This window comes from Cheilinus undulatus, linkage group 18 (genome assembly GCF_018320785.1).
Source record: "Cheilinus undulatus linkage group 18, ASM1832078v1, whole genome shotgun sequence".
NCBI classification, from domain to species: domain Eukaryota; kingdom Metazoa; phylum Chordata; class Actinopteri; order Labriformes; family Labridae; genus Cheilinus; species Cheilinus undulatus.
In genome coordinates, this window is record NC_054882.1 from 38,858,403 (window position 1) to 38,886,035 (window position 27,633).

At 39.0% G+C, this 27,633-nt stretch overlaps 1 protein-coding gene across 1 annotated transcript in view; it reads left to right on the forward strand.

Annotated features, from left to right (window-relative positions):
• Window positions 1-2,992: 2,992 nt before the first annotated feature.
• myt1lb (myelin transcription factor 1-like, b) overlaps window positions 2,993-27,633 on the forward strand; it is a 251,762-nt gene continuing 227,121 nt past the window's right edge. The window contains exon 1 of the mRNA XM_041812908.1: window positions 2,993-3,089. The gene's annotated coding sequence lies outside the window, so the exon portion shown is untranslated. The remainder of the gene's footprint in view (window positions 3,090-27,633) is intronic.

A 27,633-nucleotide genomic window follows, 5' to 3' on the forward strand; every position in this document is an offset into this window, starting at 1 on the left:
CCCAGCATTGAGAACCACTGGTGTAAGCTATTAGCTTTCTTCTTGCATTTCAACCACTGACTGATTCACATTGTACATCCCCACTATTTACTGTCCTATCCGCCTTTTTTTAAAGGGGACATATTATGCAAAAATCACTTTTTCAGGCTTTTCTAGCAAAAATCCACATTTCTGATAATGCACTCAAGTAACAGAAAAATCCATTTACACCCCCCTTTCTTTCTCTACCTTTCAGAAACAAGCTGAAACAAGCTGTTCTCAGATTTTACCTTAGTGACCTCACATGGGGAGTAAGCACCGCCCCCAGGTTTGGTTTGCCCTCCCCCACTTGGAGGAAAGTTCCGCCCTCCTCTACTGATCCTCTCTGCTACCAGCTGAGACACTGGATAGCTCAGTGGGTTACCCTGCTGACTATGGTCTTGGAGATTGATGGTTCAAATCCCAGACAGGTCCTAAACTTTGGTTAAAAGTGTCTGTAACATCAGCAGTGTCACATCAGTTTGCGTGGGGCGTGGTCAAAGGTGGAGTCAGACAGCTCAGTAACATTTAAAGCCACAGACACAGAAACGGCTCGTTCTGAGCAGGGCATGTTTTTAGACATGCATATGTCCCCTTTAAAAAAATACATGAGGCTTGTGCAGGTTTTGACTGTCTGCATTGCTCTGCTGTACTAGTGAGACTCTTCTTTGAGTGAGCATGATAACACAGTAACTGTTCAAACTCTGCATTTCTAAAATGTCATGATGCCACAAATTAGCGACTCTCTGCATTCAGGCTGATTTCTCCCCCTTTTTGTTTATTTGTTTAAGAATGTGGGCTAAATTAATTGTGCTTGATTGGCATTAACATAGCCAAATAAGAATTTGAAATTACTAATATTGAACGCCTCGAGGGCATCTGCGTCCCAACCCACCAGAGTACTTATCATGCCTTATTCCTCCACTGCCTGGCAGCATTGTTTGAGAGCACAGAGATTGTTAGTTCTGTAAAATACTGCTATATGGCATTAGATTTGTTTACTGTGATGGGACAGATCAAAACAATGTGCTTCTTATACATGTGTGCTGGATTGGAAGAGCTCAACATGGGCCACAGTCTGTGAATGTTCTTCTGAATATTTATGTGTAAACATGAATTTATTAGAATATGTTATTGCTTGTCGCTGTCAGATGAGCATATGAAAGGCACTGATATTTTTTCTTCTGCCTATAGGGTGTCTGCGACTGCAGTTTCAGCAGAGTCTCCCCCACTGGTGGAAACAGAATGAATTAGCACCTCTTGTCCGGTAAGAAATGAACCTAATTTATAATCTAATTATGATGATGTCTCAGGGAGCAAATTAGCATTCTCTGTGTTTGCATATCTGGGTAAGTATGGAAATCATCACCTTGTTTTTCCCATTTTCATTCACACAAGAGTGCACATCAATGTCACCCTCTTTATGCTTCTGCTATGATTATATTGTAAATATTGTTTCCTGTTTGTGAGCAGTGCTCATCACTGAACACATGGCTACAACTAGCCTGTTTCAATACCCATTCATCTTCTTTGCTCTTAATTCTGGTGCTCAGCCAGCCTCGAAGCCTGGAACGAGGGGGGAAAAAGTGTTAATTAACAGCAAGCCTGCCAGCGAGTGACTTCCTTTAAGTTTGCATCCTGTTTCTCTCTCAGCTCTCTGAATGATCCCAGGCCAAATAATGTGCACTGAGCCACGAGTGGAGCTCATTCTGCCTCTTTTTAAAGGCACAAATTTGTGTCGCTCCCATTTGAAATACATGCACTGCACATGTTCCACATGGCTCGCTATCATCCCCATCCCTCCCTCTGTTCTCTCTCGTCTCCCTCCCCTCCCTCCCTTCATCTCCTCCCGGGGCCCGTGGGAAGAACTGACTCTGGGAGCAGACAGTCTGCAGCCCTGAATAAATGTATAAGAGGGAGAAGAGGAAGGGAGGGCACATTAGCAGGCAGAGAGAGAGCAAAGGGAGGGAGAGGGAACATATTGAGTGTTGGAGGACATACATGCACAGTGTACAGAGAGAGTGAGATACACAGATAGAGAGAGAAAGAAAGAGAGAGAGAGAGAAGGAAACCGGTTCAGCTTATAGGAAGGAGAAAGAGCATTTTAGCTTCTTCAAACATCTCTCCCTCTCCTCCCAGCACAAACACATGCTCATACACACTCCCACCCTCTCCTCCTGACACACACACACAACTACAGGCACACACACACACACAGACACGATTGCTTTAGGGTATACCAGTCAGCTTTGGCAGTCCTCTCCTTTGTTGTTTTTGCTTTTGGTTAGTCTCAGCGGCAGCGCGGCGTGCGCCTGTATCGCTGGGGTGGGTGCATGTGCATGTGTGTGTGGAGTCTGCGAGGCGGTGTGTGAAGGATGCCACTAGCAGTACCCGGGTAAGTCAGCTTCTTCCTTCCTTCCTTTCTTCCCTCCTCTGTCTGCCTTTCTTTCTCTCTTTTCTTTATGCTTTTCTGTCTTTTTCGCTCTCCTCTCTGATCTGCCGTCTCCTCATCTCGCTTGGGATGCTTCTCTCCTCCTACCGTGCACACCCACTACGTTCAGCTCTCTCTCTCTCGCTCTCTCTCTATCACTGTGTGTGCTTTCTCTCTCCCCCAGTGTCTCTCTTGGTCTGCGTTACACCGTCTCCTCCCGACTGTGCTCTCGCCATCCCTCCTTCCCTTGCCTATTTCCTCAGCTCGCTCGCTCTGTCTCTCTCTCTCTCTCTCTCTCTCTCTCTCTCTCTCTCTCTCCAGGCTGCGCCTCATTGGTGTGTCCTGATTCCCTTTTTCCATTAGGCTCCAGGCCCATTGGTCGCCCGCCTTCCAACCATTATCTCTACTCTACCAACCCCTCTGTCATCCTTTCTCCCTTCGCTCTCCCTCCTTCCCTCATTCCCAGTCATCTCTCAAGTCGTAAAAATGATTTGCATGCAGGAGGAGAGCACAACTTTGCAGTGAGCCTTGTGAGTGTATTTTTTGGGGGGCAGAGTAAAGGAAGAGAAGTAGAGGAGAAAAGGAGAGGAAGCGCATTCTGGAGAGCAAGAGGAAAAGTTTAAAGAGAAGACTGCAGTTGGTAGGTTACTTGATCTTGTTTGTGGCATGTTATCTCTTTGCTTTTATGGAAGATATGATGCACATAGACGGTCTTGCAAAGATAAAAGTTGAATCTGCTGATGAATCTTTAGTTGGGGCTTCATGGATATTCATTGCATCTTAATTCTTCATAGTTCTGTGATCTTACAATGCTTGTTTCTCTATTCAAAAAAGCTTAGTAGTGATCTTAGGTGCTGGTGCAGGGAGAAAAAGTAACTGCTGGCTGAGATAGTTGAGCCATTCTTCACAACAAATTGTTATATATAGTTTTCTGCTGTCTAGAATTGCTTAAAATAATAACTGTCAGCCCTCTAAAGTGCAGTTTCTTTCTCAAAGCGGCATGCTGAAGTGGAGTCTGAATGTAAGAATGCACTGGAAAGTTTACTCCGTAAGTTTTGTGCTCCTGCTGTGGATAATGCTGCATGGCAAACTTCAGCTGTGTTGTAGAATGGGATAGTTTTCTGAAGCCGTTGCACATGAATGAAAGCATGCTTTAAGTTCCCATAAAACTAGGGCTTGATCTTTAACATGTACAACATCTTCTGAGAGATTTACATGGAACTGAAGATTATGTTTGGCAGCTGTGACTGCCAGAAAACAATTAGAAGTAGTGGGAACAAAAACAGAAATGATGGAGGGAAAGGACAGAATTGAAGTTGGACGGCAGCCTAAACTTCAAATGCAGGAAAGTCTTTGGTTGAGTTGCACAGATGCACATGCTAGTCCCTCCAGTTTCATCCTACACACACAATATTTTTTTTCTATTTTGCATGTAAGAAAAAAAGACAATGCAGATGTTGTTGTTTGTGCCTGCCTGTGCTCCCGTGGGTGGCATATACTGTACACACACAGCAGAAGGCAGATGCGCTGCAACATGTTTAATTCTGTCAAGACAAACAAAGCTCTGACACAAAGTGAGCTACTTGTGTCTACTCTTCCCTTGCCCGAAGTGTGTCAAAATGAATGTTTCTCATGTCAACAAATGATGGAGACAATGTTTGTGGCATCTGGGGATACTGTGAGGGATTGTAGCAGCCCGTATCCCCATGCCAAGAAGATTTTGATGATGAGAAATCAATCTACAGGATGTTGACGTAGAGAGGGGTCTTCTTAACTCAAATTCAGCGGCAGTTTCTGGAAGTTTTTAGTTGAAAGGATCCAGCCCAGTCTGAGTCATTCATTATAAAACTGGAATAAAAAAGAAGCGTGTGATCACTGCAGCCACTTCAGTCCGTCATGATTTTCATTTATTTGGCACAAGTTTTTATACATTGTTGTTCATGCCCTGTATTTTCTGGATATGATGGAATTAATGCAGCTGTAAAAGAAGCTTGGTACGAGTAAATCCATGTTCTTCGGATTGTTCCTTTATCTGGAAAAGGAAGTAAATGACTCGCTTGTTAGGGGGAGACTTGTGTTGGTGTGCCGAGTCTGTGTGTGACTGCGTGCGTGTTTGTGCCACCATGGTGCCTGATGTGCTTTGCAGAGCGAGTCGAGGACAGGGAGACAGCTGAATGTGATTAAATTATAGAGGGAAAGCACGCTACCCGGGTCTTGCTGAGACCAACATTGCGGGAACCCCCCCTCCCATCTCTCTGTCTCTCCTTCACTCTCTCTCTCTCTCTCTGGTATGAATGTAGGAGAACCAAACCCGTCATAATCACAACAGTCTAGTCAGAGCTGGAGGGAAGAGGAAATTGAGTGTTGATGGGATTGCTGTATATGGACTGTAAGGTCATAAGAAATACACTGATGCACTGTGCTAAGATACTGTAATATATGACAGTGCCTGTTTCATTTCTCAGTAAATGTTTAAGACTATTCTTGTAACTTATGCTTATTCCTTTGACTTAATGAAATCTTATAATGAGGCAAAAACCTGCAGATTTTTCATAAGCCTGCATGGCAGATGGATGCATGGTCTTAACGCCAGCCTTGCGTGGGAGAAACTGTATGTCCCTTATTCCTCAGCAGCCTAATGAATGAGCAGCAAAAAGCCTCCTGGGGATCCCCTGCATGCAATTGGCAGCAGTGGATTTGGGGGTGAGGGGCAGCCACGCGCTAATATTAGCCTCCATGTTGAGTGGCTGGATCACACATGCACAGACAAGCATGTCTTAGCCATGCAGTAACGTAGCATGACTCTGCATCCATGCTGCAGTGTAAAGAAGTGTAGTGGTCACTTCAACAACTGCTAACACACGTGCATGTCCTGATATTTACATGCAAAACATCCTAGATTCTACATTAAAATACTGTCTGTTTTAAAAAATTGAACAATTTGTACAATTGAACTTAAGAGTGTTTTTATTATGCAGGAAACCACTGGCAGTGTCAAATGTAGTTGTTATTTTTGATGAAATTGCAGACACGATTCATATCACAATACATGGTTTTTTATTCCATACATTACTGAAAGCAAGGTGTTGTATTATGATCTGCAAACATGGCTCCAACTTCACATACCTGCTCAAGTAATAACAGCTGACATCATGCTGTAAAATGACAATATCGGCAGTGTTAAATGCAGAGATGCACTAACTGCAAACATCAGGGTAGATACTGATAGAGAAGAAAAATACAGATATGAAAAAATACGGATTACTTTCTTTGGTGCAAAACTCTCACAATTTCAATTTTTTCTCTCGTAATTGACCAAGGAAAGAGATCAGACTTTAGCAAACAGCTCACATCCCCTGTCCAATTATAAATCCCCTCACTGAATTAGCTTTTAGGTGTACTACATGCCAGCATTAAATTGCGATAACACATCAGATAAACTTATGCTACTGACATCACTTCATGCGCACATTATTTGCCAATGGCCAAAGTTTGTAACCTGGCACGCCAGATGGATTCGTTTCACTCATCCATCTGGTAAACCTTTCATTTGGGAAAGGGCAGAGCCTTTGATAATAAAATCTCAGAGGTTGATTGGATGAACGTTCTGTCTGTCACATCTTTACGGGCCAATCAGAGCAACAAAACATGTGACCTAGCTGCTACCATGGACTATACTCCAAAGAGAGCTGCATAACGTGAACCATGGCGACTATAGACAAGTCAGTACACGACTTTTGTTTTTGGAAAGAAAACAACTCACTGCTGTTCTTTGTTCTTCTTTTAACGAAGAAATGTCATCAAGTTCTGATAAAACTGATGCTGTAGCAGCATCCACGCTGATGTCTTCCACCATAATCGCACCAGCCTCTTGTTGCTGCTTGCTCAGGTCACGAGTCTGCTGCACCAAAAAGTACTTAGCAAGGAACTACAGTTTGACAAAAGGTTGATATTGTCTAATACTGATGTTAAACCAAGCATCCCAGTTTTATGTGAATAAGTTTGAGTACTTAGGCTTGGCATTGGCACAGATGTTATATCAGTGCATCCCTACTAATTTGTTTTGTACTTAAATATGCAATGAGTTGAAATTTTTAGCAGTGAAAAGCATTTTTTTCATATCAGTCAAGTATAGCTGCAGCGCTTTACTCATGTTTCCAGATTTTCCTACTCCCTTCTTGTTCCTTTCAAAGGATAAGCCAAACCAAATCACAATAAAATTACTAACTCAGCTTTTAGACAATGACACTATATCAACTGATTTAACATCAATCCTACATTTTATAGAAAAAAAAATCATTTAATCTTTTGAAACAATCAATAAAAACAGAAGCTAAGGTGTGGACATAGCCTGGAAATTTATTATAAACTCACAGATACATGAATGAATGTTTTCTGTTTGCTTTGATGACGTTTGAATCTATTTATCAATTCAGATTGATGAATCACTTCACCCCTACCAGGCAACTCCTACTCTTTTGGAATTCTGCGATGTGAGAGCAGTGTAAAATTTATACTCCCTCTGTTTGAAGCTTGCATGCAATAGGATGATGATTAAAGTAGACCCTCGATTATTTTTTGGGGTAAAGCAACCTACACAAATAATCACCAATTGCAAGATGCAGGCTAAAACACTGCAGTCTTGTCTACCCATTCGGGATCACAGCTTTGATTACATTGGTCCTGTTTTATTTTGGTAATGCACGCTTGACAAGTTTCATGACATCAGAGCATCCTTCTGAGCACATACAAGGAGCTCTTATATGAAGACACAAACTTTTCAACTGCTAGTAGTGGATGTACTTTTAGGCTGAGATTAGACTCCCTGGTTCTGCTGTCCCACAGATCTGTAGTTGTGAAGAAGTAGGTCACATTTGGTAGCTGCCGGGCCACCTTTTCTCTCTCTGACATGTACAAAATGATTCATACTTTTGGTCATTATGAGATTTTCAAATTCTGGCTTTTCAATGGGGATGTGCACGGTTAATCAATAAAATGGTTCATCAGATTAGCTGGCACAGGATTTACTAGTCGGTTAAACTAATCACCTATCCTTTTTTATAAACACGGCATGAAATCCCGGTCTATAATGCTCTTTTAAACTGTAATGAACCTCCTGCCACTAGAGGCCTCAGTAGCTTCAGTTAATGGTCGCTGCCTCCCTGTCTGGCACTTCACCGGATGTAAACATGAGAAGCTCAGCGGTGGCTTAACGGTTAGCATGGGAATAAAGTGTTATGTAGGCTGTCAAGGGTTGCCCTCACGTATAACTACTCACCCGATGTGGAAAGAGGCCAAATATCAGAGCACGATATTAATCTGCAAAGAGGAACGAAGGCAGGTGGCGCTAGCTTTTAATGCTAGCCATGCTGTAGAGCAGAAGTCATCAACTTAATTTTCACAAGGGCCAGCATTTTCTTGACCAACGCTGTGGGGGCCGGACATTAAAATAAACTTAACTGAAAGACATACTTGTTAAAATTTTTTTCCTTCCAAAAAAATTAACAGAACTTTAAGCCTTTCACAGTGAGATTGGTCGTTATACTGCAGCCAGCCACAAGGGGGCGATTGAGATATTTTAACTACATATTTCTGGAGCCCTCCTGATGTCTATCACTAAGGTAAATTGCTAGTATGCTGTGTTGTTATTAGTCAAAAACTTGAGCAGGAAACAGATCATCTGTGAAAATTCTCAGAACAGGAAATTGCTCCCTGAAAAATCCTCAAGTGGAAAATTGATGCTAAAACCTGCAACTTTAATCAAGATAACAATAAGTACGCCAAATGACAGAAATACTAGTGTTCTTCTTGTCTGATAAGCCTCCAAAGTCAAAGGTTTAATTCAAACTTAAAGAGAAAAATCAAACAATACCATGCCATATTTTTACCTTCTCAAATTTTCTGAAATTGGTAAACCCCCTGGGGGGTCTGATGTGGCCCCTGGGCCTCCAGTTGATGATCACTGCTGTAGCGAGTATATCAGGCTAACATCACACCCCCTGACACAATGGCCCTGTGAGGAATTTGACTGTTTTCTAGGGGTTTTCACCTCTTTTGATTTTACGCACTTAGGAACATCTTTACTTTTACACTTGCAAGGGCCATGTCTTTGGTGATGTGATATGTTACTGCTGCTGTGTTGGAACTTTGTTGTTGTATGGGATCAATTTGGCAAACGAGGAAGCTGGGGTTATTTGCTGTGGGGCTGGTTCCTCAGACGTTTATTTGTTGTGGGTGGAGATGTGGTCATGCATGGTTTAAGCCAGTCTTTATTTTGGAGTGGATGGCATTTCATCAAAAGCACTGACACCACTACCTTTTATAGCAATAGTCTTGTGGCATACATTACACATTACTTGTTTGATGTATTCTTTTGGAGACCTGAATCAATGCTAGAAGACAGATCCAGTGCTGTTTTTCTTCAGGTCCAAATCATCTGTCTCCATCTCAAACATACTGTTTGTTTACACTTTCTGCTTTCTCATGCTTTCCTCCCTGCTCCTCTGATATAAAGTGTGCATGCATGGAGGAGAGTTTCGCTGGATGGGAAGGGGAATGTGCCGTCTGCTGTGAGAGAGTCATTAGGAGACGGCGGGGGAAGCAAAACTTCAGAGAGAATTTTTCCACATAATATATACTCAATGGTTGTGATAGTTATTTTATACCTCTCATGTGGCAAAAGCTGCGTTACAGCAGGGATATTTATTGCTCGCCCGTATTAGGAAGTAAGATGAAGGTTTCTGTATGCGTTTTAGTTGTTGGAAGTCTCTTGTGCATTAAAACAGCTGTGCGGTATGCTTTTTTCTATTTCAGTTTATGTAGAGTACTAATAGAATTTATAAGAGTACTTTTATTGTTCCAGTTTTTACAGTTATGTTTTTTGTTGTTCTGTCTCACTGCTGGGGGTTGGGAGAGCAGAATTTCCTCTTATTTATGTGCTCATATTCATAAGGAAAATGACAAAAGAATGGAACTGTGAATTTAAATTAAACCTGTTATTTATTTCTTAGCACTATACTTTTTATAAACAAGATAATTCAGTTAATTCACGAGCTAGGTGGTGAATAAGATTTAATTGGAATACCTGCCATCTGCAGCTTTACTAGATGAAGCGCCGGGTAGAAAGTGCGACCTCAAGCCCAACACCAGCAGCATGTGTCTCTAACACAGAGCAGATCAGCCTCTCCCTGCAGTGAAGGCTTACTCTGGCCTTCTAACATAACCTGCCCTTGACGCCAGAATGTTGTGCACTTATAGAAGTGCAGGCCTGCAGTATACATGCCCACGCCATGGAGGCTGTCTGCCGTCTTCTCCTAAGATGAATCATAGCACGACACGAATCGATTATAGGCAGCAGCTGAGCGTATTTTAAACATTTCCTTTCAGATAGTAATATTCCAGTGTAGTTTCATGTTTTTGTCTTCTGATCTCACACAGAGATGAGGAGGATCAGCCTGTGGTCTGCGTGGTGAATGTGTAACCTCGTGAACCTGTGTGAAGACACCATAGGGAATCGATGTGTTCTTCCAATCAGCCTCAATGACGTGGTCAAGCTAGGGCGCAGGGGGATTGATCTATTTGAGCAGACACAATGTCAATACTGATGTCTACTCAGTGTAAGATGTAGCTGCTCTCGTGTCCTTCACACATGCATCTCTGCTATGCTCACTGCTACAGGCTGTTAATTATGGCACATTCATCACTCAAACTGAAAGTCAGAGTTTATGGCAGCCATTAGATAACTGAAAACTTTTAAAATACACATTTTTTAAATTAAAGAGACAATGTCATACAAATAAAACACATGATACACTTTTTAATGTTTGTGGCTTAAGATAGGGCAGCTGCTAAAAATCCTGCCATGCCTGCAGATTCTGGAATAGCAAAATCAATGTTTACTACATGACTATACCAAATAAATATAGTTAATTTGTCGTTGTATTTTTGCTTTATTTTCAGTCTGTGAAACAGGAGCTTACTGCCCACATAGAGCTAACATTTCTACTGTGATAGCCACCTTAACTCTGCAGTAGAAGTGATCCACCAAAGTGTGATTTTAGATAGTTTTTGCTAAATTTAATATCATTTTTAGATACATCAAAAGCAATAACTATTGTCAGAGTCTGTACAAATCAGAGGCATAGTAATATATGCAGTATCAATACTCTAACAAATCCCAATATATATTTAGATTAATGTTGGATACTTAAGGAAAGTTTGGTATGGATGCTGTAGTAGGTATTAGGGCTGGACAGTTCATTGAAAATTAGATTAAATCACAATATGGCCTGCCGCAATTTTCAAATCGCAGGTGCAATATTTCTTCAACCTGAAATTTGGGTCAAAATAGCAGTTTAAAACCTTTTGTTTGCAGCAGAGATGTTATACATTACAGATCATGCATTTGTTTTTGGAATAGTCTAAAAAAATCCTACTTTTTCTGTATGTTTTCCTATTAAAAATGACAATAACTAAAAAGTTATAACTCCCTTCAAGGCATCGATTCATATCCAATTTGCAATATGGGTCAAAATTTTCCCAACTAGATGTTTTTTGTAAATTTTTCAGCATTGTTTTTATCTAATATTGTGTTGGTTATGATATAGAATGGTTTATTGCAGGGGTGTCAAACACAAGGCCTGGGGGCCAAATCTGGCCTGTAGTGCTGTTGAACCTGGCCCGAAAGATTATATCATATTTCTATTGTATTTGGCCTGCTGGTATGCAGATTTACTACAGTGTAAAAATGTAAACTTTACCTTTTAAAGGTGAAAAAAATAGGGCTGTCAAACTGACCCGTTAATGCACATTAATCCATTATCATGATTAATCTGATTAAGAATTTTAATGCAATTTACCCACAGAGCAGAATGACTCAAAATCCCTGAGACGTCTCTTGCAATGCATTTTGGGCAGTTTGTCGAAGTAGGGTTACCGTCGAGCATGCGCAAATGGGCCATTGATCCAGTAGTGACCAACCAACTCGATATGGAAGACGCTAAACAGCATGTTGGCCCTCTCGATGGGAAATTTGAGTACAAAAAAACCAAGACAGAACAGTCGACCAACAGAAAGTATTATGCACATTCTGCAGGAAGGAGTTTTCTTTTCACCGAAACACTTCCAGCTTAAAATACCACATTAACGCGAAGCATACGTTCGTCAGAGATTGAGTCTGTATGCTTATGCAAAATAAAACGCAATTAATATAGATTAAAAATGAATGATATTTAATTATGATTAATCAAAATTAATCCACAGCAACCCTGTGATTAATCTGATTAAAAATTTTTATCGTTTGACAGCACTAGTAAAAATATTTAGATACAGTGTCAGGAATGCGGAAAAGAGATCAATTTGTTTTAATATCCTATTTTCAATTTTGCATCTCACAATCAAATTTATTGTTTGACTTTTATTTCATATTTTGACCTTTTAAATTTACAATTTTGATTTTTACATCAACGTTCAACCTCCTAAATTCACAGTTGTGAGTTTAATGTCATATTTGGACCTTTTCAACTCCTAACTTTGACTTTTTATCCCACATTTTGACCTTATTAGTCTCACAATTCAAAATTTTAACTCATGTTTGAACCTTTTAAACTCATGATTTTGAATTTTATGTTACATTTCCATTCTTAAACTCCCACCTTTGACGGTCTTTCTCATATATTTGCCCTTTAAAATCATTATTTTGACTTAGAATTTTTATTTTTTCACCTTTTGAACTCATAAGTTTGACTTTCATCCCACATTTTAAGCCGTTAAACTTGTAATTTTGGCTTTTATAAATCTAAAAACTACTAATCATCAGTGCTCAGCTAGTTTTCCCCATTTTTTTTTTTTTACTGGTGCAGATGACAGTTTATGGTTAAATGTTGACCCTGTTAGGCTCTCAGGTTAGACCTAATAACGGAATCCGGCGCCTGCTGTGATTGAGTTTGACACCCTTGGGTTATTGCTTGTGCACTTGAATGGCTAATTAATGGCTAATAAATAGGCAGTCATTTCAAGGATTTTAAGAGGGCCTATCAGATTTCAGTTGAGCTTTGATTGGCCCTGGCTGTCACTGGAATGAGGCTCTATTCACCAGAGAATTTAGTGTTGTCTCAGTTTGAGTCCCAAAAAAAGTGCATCAATAGGTTGCCCTGTCAAAATGTTTGTTTACAGACAGCACAGTAGCACTCCCTAGTGCTGAAACTGAAAATATACACTAATCCAAATCCATTCATACCATCTTCACTATCTTCTGTGTTTTCTTATCAGTAGACGAGTATAGTTTTGTTTTACCGTCCGCGATGAGCCCCCAACGTAACACAAAACTTTATTTGTTATTCAATAAGAAAACAGATCAAATATACACTACAGTCAAGCATGAGCTTCATGTTCTAATGTGGGCCATTTTCACTGCTGGGGGCCAATTCAAAATGGGCCAAGGGCCACATTTGGCCCCTGGGCCATAGTTTGGACACCCCTGACATAAACCATTGTAATGTGAGAAGACGAAGAGGATTTCATGGCACCTCAAGGATGTGTTTTTTATGGATGGCTATTTGAGTAACACTGTAAAGATTGTCATTGTATTTGCATAACTTTTAGCTGTCATTTAACTCTTACTACTATTAAATTAAAATAGGCTACTTATTAATAAAAAATGTAGAAATATTTCAGATTTTTTGGCAACTAAGTATCTATAGTTGTGTGTACCTTCAGTGAAATAGCTACACAAAGGGAATTTTAGGTGTGGCATCCCTACAGAAATAACACAAGTGGCTCCAGAACACACACACACAGGACACACACACACCTCTGTGCCTTTACCCAGGGAAAACATGATCTATCTCCTGGCGGGCAGGCCAATTAAAAACCAATCAGGCTGCTCGAAGTGCGCTGGTAATGGGAAAGCCACAGCAAAGGAGGAAGTGGGCCTGATTAATGGACATTTTCACCTTGTGGCATAACAGCCTCCCACAGGCATCCATCACCCCAGGGGACACCTACACCTACCTACACCCCGGACCTCACACTCACGCAGCACTGTCAGACATATTGTGTGAGTTGCAAATGTCGGAGAATATGATGATGAACATAAAGTGCCAGAATAGGTTACATTAGCTTTATATTAACCTGTCTAACATGTAGAGCCGGGTGATAAAACATTCTGAGGATCAGGGTAAAATGTGCTGATGTGTTTGAATGTTTTAACTTGAAGCAGATGGATCTAAGTAAACATGACATCAGTTAATGTGGACATTGGAACTTGAAATTTAAAGTATATTCCCCGTTCCTACGGCTACAGGCTGTCTGATCCGCTGTTGGAGAAACTTTTCAGAGAAAAAAAGAGGAAAACTGCATAGAGCAGAGAATTCATGAATGATAATGCTGATCTCCAACATGTAGCTTCTTCACATATTTACTTTTTAACTTCAGGCTCTATTTGTTTGTTAGAGAGGGGTAAGGGCCCACTGAAACCTTACCTGAAAAATATGCTAAACAGTATATGAAGCAGCAGCTGAACTGTTTTGAAAAAATATCTATAGCGATTGTATGGACTTTTTTTGGCCAACTTGTTTTAAAGGGAATGATAATTTTAAGTCATTCTCATTTTTGATAAAACAAACATTTACACAATAACAACAGTAGGTGTGGCCTGCACAACGTAGCAGGGATCACAGCAAGAAGGTCCCTAGTTCACTGCTGGGTAGGCTCCGTCCTCCTGGTGACTCCCAATGGGATAAGCGGTATAGAAAATGGATCTGTGAATGGAAAGTAGGTTTGTTGTCGAACAATTATAGAAAATATGACTCACTGATGTTTGCATGATGTGTATAGCATTAACATCTCTGCTGGGGAACAAAGATGTATGGGACCAACATGACATTTATAATGAGAAATATATGAATAAAAACAAAACTTAGTTTTTAATGTTAGGTAAATTTGCCTTATGACCTTCCATTTTTACTAAGCAGAGTCCTCAATTCAAAACTAGATGTCAACAATGGAAATGAATGAACCTGAGCAGTGCTGGTCTGTACTAGTCACAGTGTTTTATTGTTTTGGTTGAGTTTTTTACTCACATTGTATTTAATTTGTCATGCATCTATGTAGGGATGTTTATAGGGATATGCCTTTTTTTGGATGTGATGATGGGATATCTTTTTCTTTGGAAACAGTTTGCCAGATCTCACAACAGTAGATTGAAATGACGTAGCAGTGACTGCTACCGGGTCAAACCAACCAAAACAACGGAGGGGGAGCATCCGTGGGGAAGATTCATTCAATTTTACTTTGAAATTGGCCTTACATAAAAAGACATTTAATCCGTGCTTAGTCGCAGGCACACTTTTGTATCAGCGAAAAGCATTTGAAGAGAATTTTGGGTGAAAGGGGACTTTCTCATTGTAAAACTCGGATCTGGCGGACCTGGTCGCAATACAGGTACAGATGGATGTGGGCCAAATGTTGTGTAGGCATTAAGCCATTGACTTTCCTTGAAAAGCCACCAATGCCCCATCATCATATAAAAAAAAAATTCCATCATCATTTTATTTATATTCCATCATCATTTTTTATTTGTTTTAGAGTATTTTGATCTGCCCCGGGTGGGGAGTGAGTCCTTGCCCTAAGTGAAGGAGTTTAAGTATCTTGGGGTCTTTTTCACGAGTGAAGGTAAAAGGAAGTGTGAGATTGACAGGCGGATTGGTGCAGCTTGGCGTTGTGCTGGGCCGTTGTGGTGAAGAGGGAGCTGAGCTGAGAGGCAAAGCTCTCAATTTACTGGTCGATCTACTTCCCAACCCTCACGTATGATCATGAACTCTGGGTAATGACCGAAAGAATGAGATCACAGATACAAGCGGCTGAAATGAGTTTCCTTCAGAGGGTGGCTGGGCTCAACCTTAGAGATAGTTTAAGGAGCTCAGACATTCGGAGTAGAGCCGCTGCTCCTTTGCATCCAAAGGCGCCAGTTAAGGTGGTTGGGGCGTCTGATCAGGATGTCTTCTGGCTGCCACCCCATGGAGGTGTTCCGGACGCGTCCAGCTGGGAGGAGACTTCAGGGAAGACCTAGGTGGATTTGTTTAGACTGTTACCCCTGTGACCCAGCTCTGGATAAGCGGATGAACATGGATAGATGGATAGATGGATAGATGATGTAGAAAATGGTGATAAAGTTGTATGTAGGCTGTGTCTGGTTAAACTAAAGCTTTAGGTGATCACATTCAGCACAGGCATGTGGATGCAAACCTGTAAGGAGGGTTGAAGACTCATGATGCTAGAGCAGCGTTACTCAACCCTGCTCAGCTAAAGAGCCAAATTGCTGAAAAATGCCTTCACAAGACCGACAATGTAAGTGGTGAAAAGTGGCAAAAATGGGTAAAAGAAATAAGTTAAAGGTGGCAAAAATGGTCAAAAAGCAGCAAAAATGGGCAGAAGGGGCAAAGTGTGCATAAAATGGAAAGAGCTGGGTGCAAAGAGAAAATGGGGAGAAAAAAGTTGCAACAAAGGGCAGGAGGTGGCAAAAAGAGGTGAGAGGTCACCAAAAAAATAAGTAACAGGTGGCATAAATAGTAAAAAAAAACAGCAAAGACATAGCAAAAAGTGAGTGTAAAAGTGCATTAAGAAGGTAGGAAAAATGGGCAACAAGCAGTAAAGAATGACAAAAATGCTGACAAAAGCATTTAAGGGCAAAATGCAACTTAAATGGGTGAAAAGTGGCAAAAAAGGGAAAATTGCAAATAGCCAAAAGCAGAATGAAAGTGGCAAAGAAAATAGGTTAAGAAGTGGCAAAACAATGGTACACTGTAAAATGCAACATCAATTTTACTCAGACATTGAGTTGAATTAACTCAGTTTTTTAGTTATTTATTACTTATTACAAGCAAGTAACTTGTACTTCTTGGCCATAACAGCTAAAGATATCATTACTTTAGTTTACTTGGTTTAAACAAATTGAGTTTACTTCAAAAATCCAAAACAGTGATTTCAACTCTATTTTTATGAGCTAATAGACCTCATTTTAGTTTTGAGTGAACAGTACTCAAACAATTTAAGTGTTTTTGTTATAACGCAAATTATTTTAATTTTGACAAATCTGCAGTTTTCCCAGAATGCCTTTGGGCACTAAACCTTTATGCACTCTGCTGCTGTCTTGGCCAGGACACTCTTGAAAAAGAGATTTTTAATCTCAAAGAGGTTTTCACCTGCTTAAATAAAGGTTAATTGAAATAAATAAATAAAATGCACCATGAGTAAAGTTGCTGTCTAAGTTACACAGGGGCGATGTTAATGTTATTAATGTTAATGAATGTTGGATGGCACACTAACATTAATGAATTATCAACTACTGGTTCAGTGGGTCACTAACAGCCATTGTTGCAAATGGCAGTAGGAGTTAGTCCACCTCTGGTGAAATGATAACTTAAAAAAACTTTTATAGAGGGTACTATTTGACGTTTTAAGGTAATCAGTCGACTATGATATTTTGAGTGCTATAAACTTATCTGTGTTTACAGTGCACTAAAAATATTAAGTGTTGCACATTCAAAGTAAATGATTTAGCCCTAGTCCTGCAAACTTAAATTAACATTTGAATCTCAGATTTGAGCACTTAAAATAATTGATTTCAAACTAGTAGTGAATACTTAAATAGTTCATGTAGAAGAAGCACTGCACACTAAAAATAAACACAATTTTTAAAAATTTTTTTAAGAGTATTTTACTTATTATTTTTGAGGCAGCAAGTTTCCATATTTTTTTAAGTAGGCTCAACTAAATTTGTTTTGCAGTGTATAGAAGTGGGAAAAATTGGCAAAAAGACATGGTAAAGTGGGCTTAAAGCAGTAAAAATGGATTTAATGTGACAAAAAAATGAAGAAATGGCAAAAAATTGCAAATAAGGGAAATGGAAACATACAGACAAAACATGAAAGTTGACAGTTAAAGCCGACTGTAGAAGTGTGGGAAACAAACTGAGTAATGTGACTTGCAGTGGATGGTTTCTGAGGTCAAAGTTTCCCTTTTTTTCAGGTTTTCTGAGGAAAAAATATCTCAGATGAAGACATAAAAGAGCCACATATGGCTCAAGAGCCACGCGCTGAGTATCACTGTGCTAGAGCTTCTGAAATTGCCACACTTGGCGAACAAATCTCACATCATATACCTGCTGGCCTGTGATCATGTTTTTGTAAGGTAATGCTCCATTTTAACTGTTATGGGAGTGTCTTCCTAGTTTGACTTGACTAAATGTTGTATAAATTTGTGTTTTACAGTATTTGAGTTTCCCAGTGTTTGAAATTTCTGTTAAAAGTCTATACCATTCATCACTCTGCTGCAATGAGATCCACGTCTCCTGAATGAGTTAATATAAAGAGACTTGGTCAGATTGAGCTGTGCTGCATCTCTTCATGGATCGTCATTAGAGGAAACTTTTGAAAGCGGATATGCTGTTGAAATTCTCTGTGAAATGCTTCTCCAGAATGTTCCTAATAGTATTAATAGCTGAACCTCTGCCCTCCTCTGGTATTTACAGGCTTTTTGAGTTGATGTTGCTGTTTATTTTGTAAGAAAAGCTGGACTTTCCCACAGGCTGCAGACACATTTTTAACAGTAGGGTCAGGATGCTCTTGCTTAGGAGGAGAGGAAACGCTGTGTTTGTGTCTCTCCCTCCGGTGCCATTGTAAGGCAGCGAGCATTCAAAGGAAACGTATTAAGCGGTGCGAGCGAGGTTCGTTCCATTTCAGGAGCTGCTGTGACCTACTTCACACAGCCAGGCAGCTAGCTGTAAATAAGGATTTTCATAACCTGGTTTGGCCTTTTCCCATTAGAGGCACAACTGCGCCTTGAAGAATATTACAAAGAGCAGCAGAGCAGCCGCTACGATATCATCAAAGCACTGACCTTGAGTCTGCTGGTGTTGTTGTCACGGGGTTACAATTAGTATTAGTAGTACATTTAGTATGAACTGAAGGTTGTGTATGTAAACCATGATAGAAAAGAAAGCTACCAAAGCAGCCAATTCAATCTTTTATGCCCCTGCTAAACCATCTGAATGAAGCTGTTTTCACTGTTAATTCCCCTGATAGCAGACCTAAACACACCGGCTGAGAAGGAACGATATCAGAGTGTCTAACTGGAGTTAGTTTCTTGAGCTGAACCTCACATCCATCACAATGCTGTAGCTGAAAGCTGACATGAAAGCTCCACTATTAGATGTTTGCCTGATGTGCTGCTCATGCAAGGGTATGCAAATATTACATCTCTTACTACACGGTGCTTTGGTTAAGCATGGCATTGATTTACAATTCAGAAGTATGTTTTCTGTTTTGCACACTTAGATGGAGTCATTGGAGTGTCTCATAAGTTGAAAAGATGAGGCTAGGAAAAGTGATAATTACAGTAGCTTGGATCAGTCAAAGGATGGCTTCATAACCACCTGGTTCTCACCTGTAGTTGTCTGAAACAGCTTTACATAAAAATATATTCACATTGCTGTTTGCTGCATTGATTTACATCAGGGGTGTTCAAACTTTTTTCCAAATTGCAGCAGAGATGTCACGCATGACAGGGTATCCGTGGGGTCTTGAAAAGTATTAAAAGGTGATAAATCAATTTTGGGAAAATTAAGACCCTTAAAAAGTATTAAAAAGTCTTATCACGACTTTATAAAGTCTTAAATTTGAAAGTATTTTTTTTAATTAGCTGTCCAAGAGTGGGAGTCCCAAAAACATCATAAAAGTGTGTGAATTTATTCATTTTTATTAAAAAACAAAGATGAACAGGTACATAAAAAACCAGGCTATTGTGGGTGCGTTCGTAGATTGTCTCTGAGAGCGCCAGAGTGGGCGGGCAGGTGGAAATTCAGAAGCACAAAGATTTACTATCCCAGCCTATTTGAATTTTGTTGTATCATAATGGTCTATAGTCTTTATCACAAACTAAAACTGTTAAGTTAAAAATATCACTGATGTAAATGGTTACAGCTTGAAGTGGCAGTGAGGTATTAAAAAATATTGAGAAGGTCTTGAAAAAGTCTTGAAAGGTATTAAAATTAACTTCAAGATTCCTGCATATACCCTGCATGACATATGCAATCATTCAATTGCCACTTTTTTTTTTAGAATAGTCTACAAAAAATCCTACCCTCTTAATTTTTGCATTATTATCATATTAAATATGAGAATAAAAAAAACCCCTCAGTGTAACAATTTATGTACCACTTGAATATTTTCAAGGAACTGTTCAGTCCTTGTTTAGGAAAAAAAGAAAGTTAAGGAATAATCGTGTATCAAACTACAGTCGCAATATTGGGGGGGGGGGGGGGAATCGCAAGTAGATTATTTTCCAAAATTGTTGAGCCGTAGTTGGGACGTAATAACCAAGAGACATCGTCTTTTCTGACATCTGCTCTCTAACTGTCTCTAAGAGATAATAACGCTAACGCTGCTAGTGCTGCATTGTCCCTCTCTGACTCTTGCAGCACATTTCTAACCAGGGTTATCATGATTGGATGAAAGCTTTTCGACCAAACAATCGAACAACCAAATGAAAGCAATCAGCACTTGACCTTATCATCGTACAGTGCTGTGAAGAAGTAACGCTCCCCTTCCTGATTTCTTAATTTTTGCATGTATGGCACATTTGAATGACATTTCTAAATGGTGATTTCATCCCTCCACCCCCACCTCACTTACCCATTTTTGAGTAGTCGGCCTTATCCCTTGTTGTCAAGTGGTACAATAAAAGCTGTTGATACAACTTGCATTTTACTTTTTGACATAATCTTGAACTTTTTCAAATCACTCCCACACTTCTGATTATTTCTCTGGCACTGTGAGCTATTTGGGAAAGATTTAAAGGCTAGCTGAGATGCTGCTCCAATGGCCCTGCAAAAAATGACATCGTCCACCTTTAATTTATTCATGCACACACTAAGGAGCTTGAGTTATTTTCAGAATTGCTTCTAAAACATTTATACCAAGATAGGCTATGAGTCATTATTTATTTGGAAGAAAGTAGGAATAATTATTCAAAAATAGACATTGAACACCCCCATATAGCTGGAATGGAATGATCCTCGTTTCATAAGCAGTTGTCCAGTGAAGCTCTTTTCAACAATCATTGAATATTTAACTTTTTGGGTTCACCCTTACTATTAGTCATATTATTTCTGTATGATTTAGAGACCGTCAGAGAGCAGTAGACCTAACGGATTTGAGATAACTGGTATGTAATACATCAGCAGTCCATGGAAGCTAATTTCTGCACATTCTGAAACAAACATAAGAAACAAACACCTCATTAAAATACCTTTGAGTGGTTGGTCAAATAAAGTAGAAATGAAAATATTTGGTCAGTTAAGACCAGTGATACTCAACATGTGGCTTTTTTGTGATGATTTGTGGCTCTTTTACCTCTAATTTGAAATATTATTCCCCAGAAAACCTTAAAAAGGTCAACTTTGACCTCAGAAGTTATCCATTGCAAGTAACATTAATCAGTTTGTTTCCCAGTCTAATGCAGTTGGCTTTAATTGTCAACTCTTATTTTTTGTCTGTATATTTCCATTGGCCCTGTTTGCAATTTTTTTCCTTTTTTTGCCACTTTTAATCAATTTTTATTCCTTTGTTAGCCCAAATTTGCCACTTCTTTTTGCTTTTTGTCACCAGTTTTTGCCTCTTTTATTCTGCTTTTCGCTATTTGAACCCCCCCCCCCCCCCCGTCATGTTTTGCCCCCTCTTGCCTATTGTAGCTGCCATTTTCCATTGAATGCCACTTTTTTAAATTTTTTTTGCCACTTTTGCCCATTTTAGTCTCTTTTTATCCATTTTGAATCAGTTTTTGCCTCTTTTAACCTGCTTTTGCCCGTTTTAGTCTCTCACTCATTCTTACAGTTTTTTGACCATTTTTGCCACCTGTAACTCAATTTTTGTCAATTTTTCCACTTTTTCTCCCCATTTTTAGCCACTTTTTTATTGCTTTTTGACTGTTTTCCCTCTTTAACTTATTTTTAATGCGGCTTTAACCCATTTTTGCCACTTTCACCTCTTAGATTGTGGCTCTTGCAAAGATATTTTTCAACAATTTGCCCCTTTGTTGAGCAGGGTTGAGTAACACTAGTTTAGACATTGGCCCTCCTAGTTCAGTTGATGCTTATGTCTCTGTAGTGAGACAATGCCAGTCTAAACTACAGTGTAATCACAGTGTTTCAACATAGAGATTAATGTGGACTTTACATCATAACTTCAGACAGAACCTGCAGAGAGCAGGCAGAACAGACCACTGTAATCTCAACCCAACATAACTCGCTGTGAAGTTGATTATTTTTAACCTTGGCTGCCTTATTCTGCTTTACAAATTAAATCAGCTCTATTATTCATTGACTGTTGACATTTTCTCTGAGCAAACAATGAAAAGATGATTCAGAAAACAAAATGTTTCAATCACAACAACAACCGCCTCCTCAGTAATGACGCTATCACTAAAGCGTCACTACACCCCCCTCATACATCAGGTCAAAGAGACAGTTTGGGTGTGATATGAACACCTTTAAAGCTTGCTTTGAGCTATTCAGGATAACCAGCATATCCAGCTATACAAGCAGAAAGGTTTCAGGAAAAAGAGAAAAAGGAAAGAAAAGATGAAGACTCGGCTAGACCGGTCTAGGGGGGAAAGTGGTGTGATATTGGAAAATGATTACCAAACAGGCATCCATTATTCAACAGGGCAATCAGGGAGGGCACAATCTCCTTATTTATGCTAGCTCAGTAAATCAGATTTGTCGGTTTTGATCACTCTAAAATCTCCCAGTCACACGCCGGCAATATTGGGCGAATATTACACTGTCTAATGGGTAATTGATGGCGGCATGTGACACCGGTCGAGACGAATGGACGGCCCACAGGAACAAAGTGGGGAGGGTGGGTTGATGATGGAGGTGTGGGGAGAAGAGATGAGTGAAGAGTTGCATTCAGCAGGCGTATCGCAGGTTTCATGTAAAAACTGATTCCTCCTTTCAACAGAGACACTGATGTGCAGGACAGAAAAGAGACCTGGTATCCTCTGTCTTTGCTCCTGCCTTCTTTTCTTTTTAAATTCTTTATTTTTGTCGCTGGAAAGAATGTCTAATTGTGTTTTGGAAGAAGAAAATCTTAGCAGTTACATAAGGAAAACTACTTTTTAGAAGGTCTATGACTCAGCTTTGCACATTTTTTGAAGCAGAGCTTGTTCAGTTTTGGTTAAGGAAGAAAATTTGTTAGCGTGTTTGTTCTGATATTTTTGGTATTTTTTTTAAACCAGCTGACTGTTGTTACTACCTAAATGACTTGACTTCTACCTGACTGTCTGATAGTTTAACTAGAAACCGGAAAGTAACTACTGCCTAAACTTTTCCCTGCAAAGTGTAAAGAGTTTTGTCTCTGTGTGGGATTTGATGAGTAAAGCTTTCTGTAGTTTGTTTACATTTGTCAGTGAATTTCAAATCATTAAGCCTCAGTAAATCGTGTTGCATTGAAAAGCAGCCACAACTTTGTAACATAAAGGGTTAAAATTTCTTGGTTTAATACATTTTATAAGGAGCAATTTTATACTGGAATGTGTACTCAAGTATCTATTATTTATGCTCGTCAGTAAAAAGGATGAATTATTCTTCATTTATCTGATATTTTCAAACCTTAGGGTTAAGTTAATGTAGAGATCTAAAGAAAAAGATCTTTTATACATGAAAATATGTGAACATGAGAAAAATAAAGGTGCAAAAAAAAAACAGTCAGATGAAGGTAGAGAGTGAGATCTTTAATGAAATACTAGCACTGTTACCTGATGATTTAAATCATTAAAATAGTGCAAACAGTTTTTGTGATTTATGACTGTTTTTGTAAAGTTTGACAGGAACTTTAAAGAAGTGACTACAATAGAGAATTATATTTCCCAGAAACACATTCAAAATACCTGACCTATGCTTTTACTTTGAAATGCATTCCTAAAGGGAACTGTACCTTACATTTGTACCCAGGATGTATTGACAGACAGGATGAATGCAGGAAATCTGCTTCAGGATACAACGCTTTTCAACTCTGTTAATCATGGAGAATAAACATTCGCTCAGTGTCCCTGTCATCTAAAATCAAACATAAAGGGTATCATTCATGGCCTTTTCTCTTGTTTACTTGTGGCCAGAAGAGAAGAGCTTTTTTTCCCTCCAGTAACGGATTACTTTTATGAAAATATTAGTTACATTTTCATAAAAGTAATCCATAATTAGATTGATTGCTTTTATGAAAATGTAACAAAAACAGATAAATTTTATGAAAATGTAACTAATTATGGATAACTTCTATGAAAATGTTTGTTACATTTTTAGAAATGCAATCCATCATGAGATTGATTGCTTTTTATGAAAATGTAACAAAAAACGGATTACTATTATGAAAATGTAGCAAATTATGGATTACTTTTATGATAATGTAACTAATTATGGATTACTTTTATGAAAATTTAATTAAAAATTGAATAACTTCATGAAAATGTAGCTATAAATAGATTACTTTTATGAAAGTGTAGCTAATAATAGATTACTTTTTTGAAAATGTAGCTAATTATAGATAATAATGTATTCTGTTTTTGAAAATTTAACTAATAACACATTACCTTTATGCAAATGTAGCTATTAATGGATTACTTTTATGAAAATGTAGCTAATTAATGGATTTCTTTTATTTAAAAATTGTAGCTATTAATGGATTACTTTTATGAAAATGTAGCTATTAATGGATTACTTTTATGAAAATGTATCTATTAATGGATTAGATTCATGAAAATGAAGCTAATTATGGATTACTTTTTTTTGAAAATGTAACTCAAAATTGATTACTTGAATGATCAAACTAACGTGTTACGATACTGATAACAACAAAAAAGTAATCTGAGTACTTTAACAGATTACTATGCAACTCATTACCCCATCACTGCTGAGGCACAACAGTCTCTGTGCTTTAAAGGGACCTGTGCGTGTATGTGTGTGTGCTCTATTTACCACACACAGTAGCTTCATGGCATGTGGCACGCTGATCATTTAGCCTGAATTATCTCATTTTTATGATGGTGGGGCTCTAGAACAGGTCCTGAAAGTCAGCTGTTAGCTACACTTTTATGCAGATATCAGTTTATAGAGAAAATGAAATCATCAGAAGAGCCAGAGCCATTCTCTGGGAAACACTGCTTAACATGCCAAAAAAACAAGAAGCCTCTGTACAGAGCTACATAAGCAGAGATTAGGGAAAACTGATTTTTACAAACTGCATCATCAACATTTAGTCAAAGTCAGTGATATTCAGTTTTAAAGCTTTTTTTCCTCTTTGTAAACAAACTCAGGGAATCTGTCCTTGTCTCTTACTCTGCAGATATCATAGGACTGTAAAAACAAGGTATTAGTTTAGAACTGTAGATATTTGAAGCAGCGATGATAGAGTGAAGGCATGCATGAATCTGTGTGTGCGTATGCAGATTAATGTGTGCGGGATTGTTTTTTGTATATGTGTGTGTGTGTGTGCGTGCAGTGGGAGGCAGGCAGGCAGACATGATGCGCTCTGAGTCGCTGCGTCTCTGTGAGGGTGGCCTGACCTCTGCCTTCAGCTCCGCTTCACAGGACAGCAGCAAATAAGAGGTGTCATCACATGACAGCAGCACAGCCCCTCTTTAGGACTGACAGCACACACACGCACACGCTAGCCAGTCTCTAATGCAGGCAGGCATATGTGTACACATGCACTCAAACATGCAAGTCCAGGCAACAGTTGGAACATTAACAAACATGGACGTGTTAATATTGACACACACAAATTCCTCTGAAAACAGCCCAGATCAATAACTTGGTTTTGTGAACATGCATCGTTTGTTTGAAAAACAGTCATGTGGATTCAGATTTGACCACTTAGTGATTACGCTTTGCTTTGACTGGCTCTAAAAATCAAACTCAGATGCAGGGAGGATTGTGCTGAGCGGCTTTTACATTTTTTTTTTGTTTATATCCTTTTCTAAAGGAATCTCAAGGTGATAGGGCTGCACGATGTTGGATAAAACTGGCATGAGGATATTTTTAATCTATGTTTAATATTGCAATCTTAAAAAAAAATCAGGAAGCTGTTCCAAACAAAGGCGAGGAGTTCTATAGACTCGAGTAGGCAACAAACATTATAATATAATTATATACTACAATATTTGATATAATACAAAATCAAAATTAATTATTTGGGAATTTAAGTGAATTTTCATGTTAGGCTTACAGTATATGAGGTAGAAATATGATGCACGGTACTATTTTTATTTTTTGAATCCAAGATAAACATTTTAACTACAAAATAAAGATAAATGGGGATTGATTGAATTAAACTACAAGGGGATTTTCATCAGGATATTTTGTGTTTCTGTGTGATTGAATCAGTCACTTTTTCCTATTACAGCACACTGTTCCATTACTTTTTGTCCAAAATCGATCATCAGTCAGTACATCCCATGCAGACAGCTGAATGCTTTCTGTTTGTCATCAGACATTGGGAATTAGGTTTCTGGCTTTCTAATGCCATGACAGAAAGCAATTTAGGAAGAGCAGTGGCATGCCATGACTAAGGATAGAGATTGCAACCAAATACCGAAAGAAGCTAGTTCTGCATTTTTCAAAACCTCAAAATTGACACATTTAAGCTTATTGGTACGTTATTTAGTCTCACTGGATCTGTGACCATAGACGCCGATTTATGTTTATGCTGGTGGGTGCTCAAAACTCGCATGACTGGTGCTTAAGCACTTTACGTCATTAAAAAGCAGTGCAAGCACACACAGACACACACACAGTCACTACAGAAGCAACCAGCATACATGCGAACGTGCACAGACAGACATGCAAACTCACTAACTGTACACATGACCCCCACAACTTACTAGTCAATGCCTTTTCATCAATGCAACAGGCTCTAGTGGACAAAAGATATATTAGGTATAGACTTGTAACAAATCTACAATCTGACTCCCCAGAGACTAGATCGCTGAACAATGCACTGTACTTTATAGGCCATCAAGAACGGAGCTGTCCATGGTGCTGAAAGGTAGTGCCATAAATCAATACATGCCAGTCGGCTACTTATCAACATCTGCAACAGTTTTCATGAATTACTCACATGAATTATGCTCTTACTGCTCATTGCAGAGCTTTTAGGTGACAGATATGATTACAAATTAAAGTTTATTGCAAGCGAAAAATAGACCGGACAAAATTGTTGGCACCCTCAACTTAATATTTAGTTGCACACACTTGAGAAAAAAACTGAAATCAACCTCTTCCTATAACCATCAACAAGCTTCTTATACCTCTCAAATGGAATTTTGGACCACTCTTCTTTTGCAAACCACTCCAGGTCTCTCAGATTTGAAGGGTGCCTTCTTGCAACAGCATTTTTGAGATCTCTCCATAGGTGTTCAGTAGGATTTAGATCCGGACTCATTGCCGGCCACTTCAGAACTCTCCAGCGCTTTGTCTCCGACCATTTCTTGGTGCTTTTTGAGGTATGCTTGGGGTCATTGTCCTGCTGGAACACCCATGACCTCTGACACAGAGCCAGCTTTCTGACACTAGGCCCTACATTGCAGCCCAAAATCTTTTGATAATCTCCAGATTTCATGATTCCTTGCACACAGTCAAGGCACCCAGTGCCAGAGGCAACAAAACAAGCCCAAAACATCTTTGAACCTCCACCATATTTGACTGTAGGCCTCATTCTGTTTTCTGTAAACAGTAGAATGACATGCTTTTCCCAGAAGCTCTACCTTAGTCTCATCTGTCCACAAAATGTTCTCCCAGAAGGATTGAGGCTTACTCAGGTACATTTTTGCAAACTCTAGTCTGGTTTTTTAATGTCTATATACTTTCCTAAATCCCTCTCCTTCTCCATAAATCACTTACTTACTAAAATACAGCTTCTGTGTTTAAAATAACGATGGAAATTTCAACAAAAACATAACATAAAAGTATAAAAAATGTATTAAAATTTGAATGTCAAAATTAAAGCTGCAGTTTCATCATTGAAATATAATTACAGCCAATAGCTCTCTGTCTAGAGGAATAATAAAGTAACACGTCATTGCACCTGAACTTTCCCTGAGTACTGAGGCTCCTCTGGGACTTCATTTTTAAA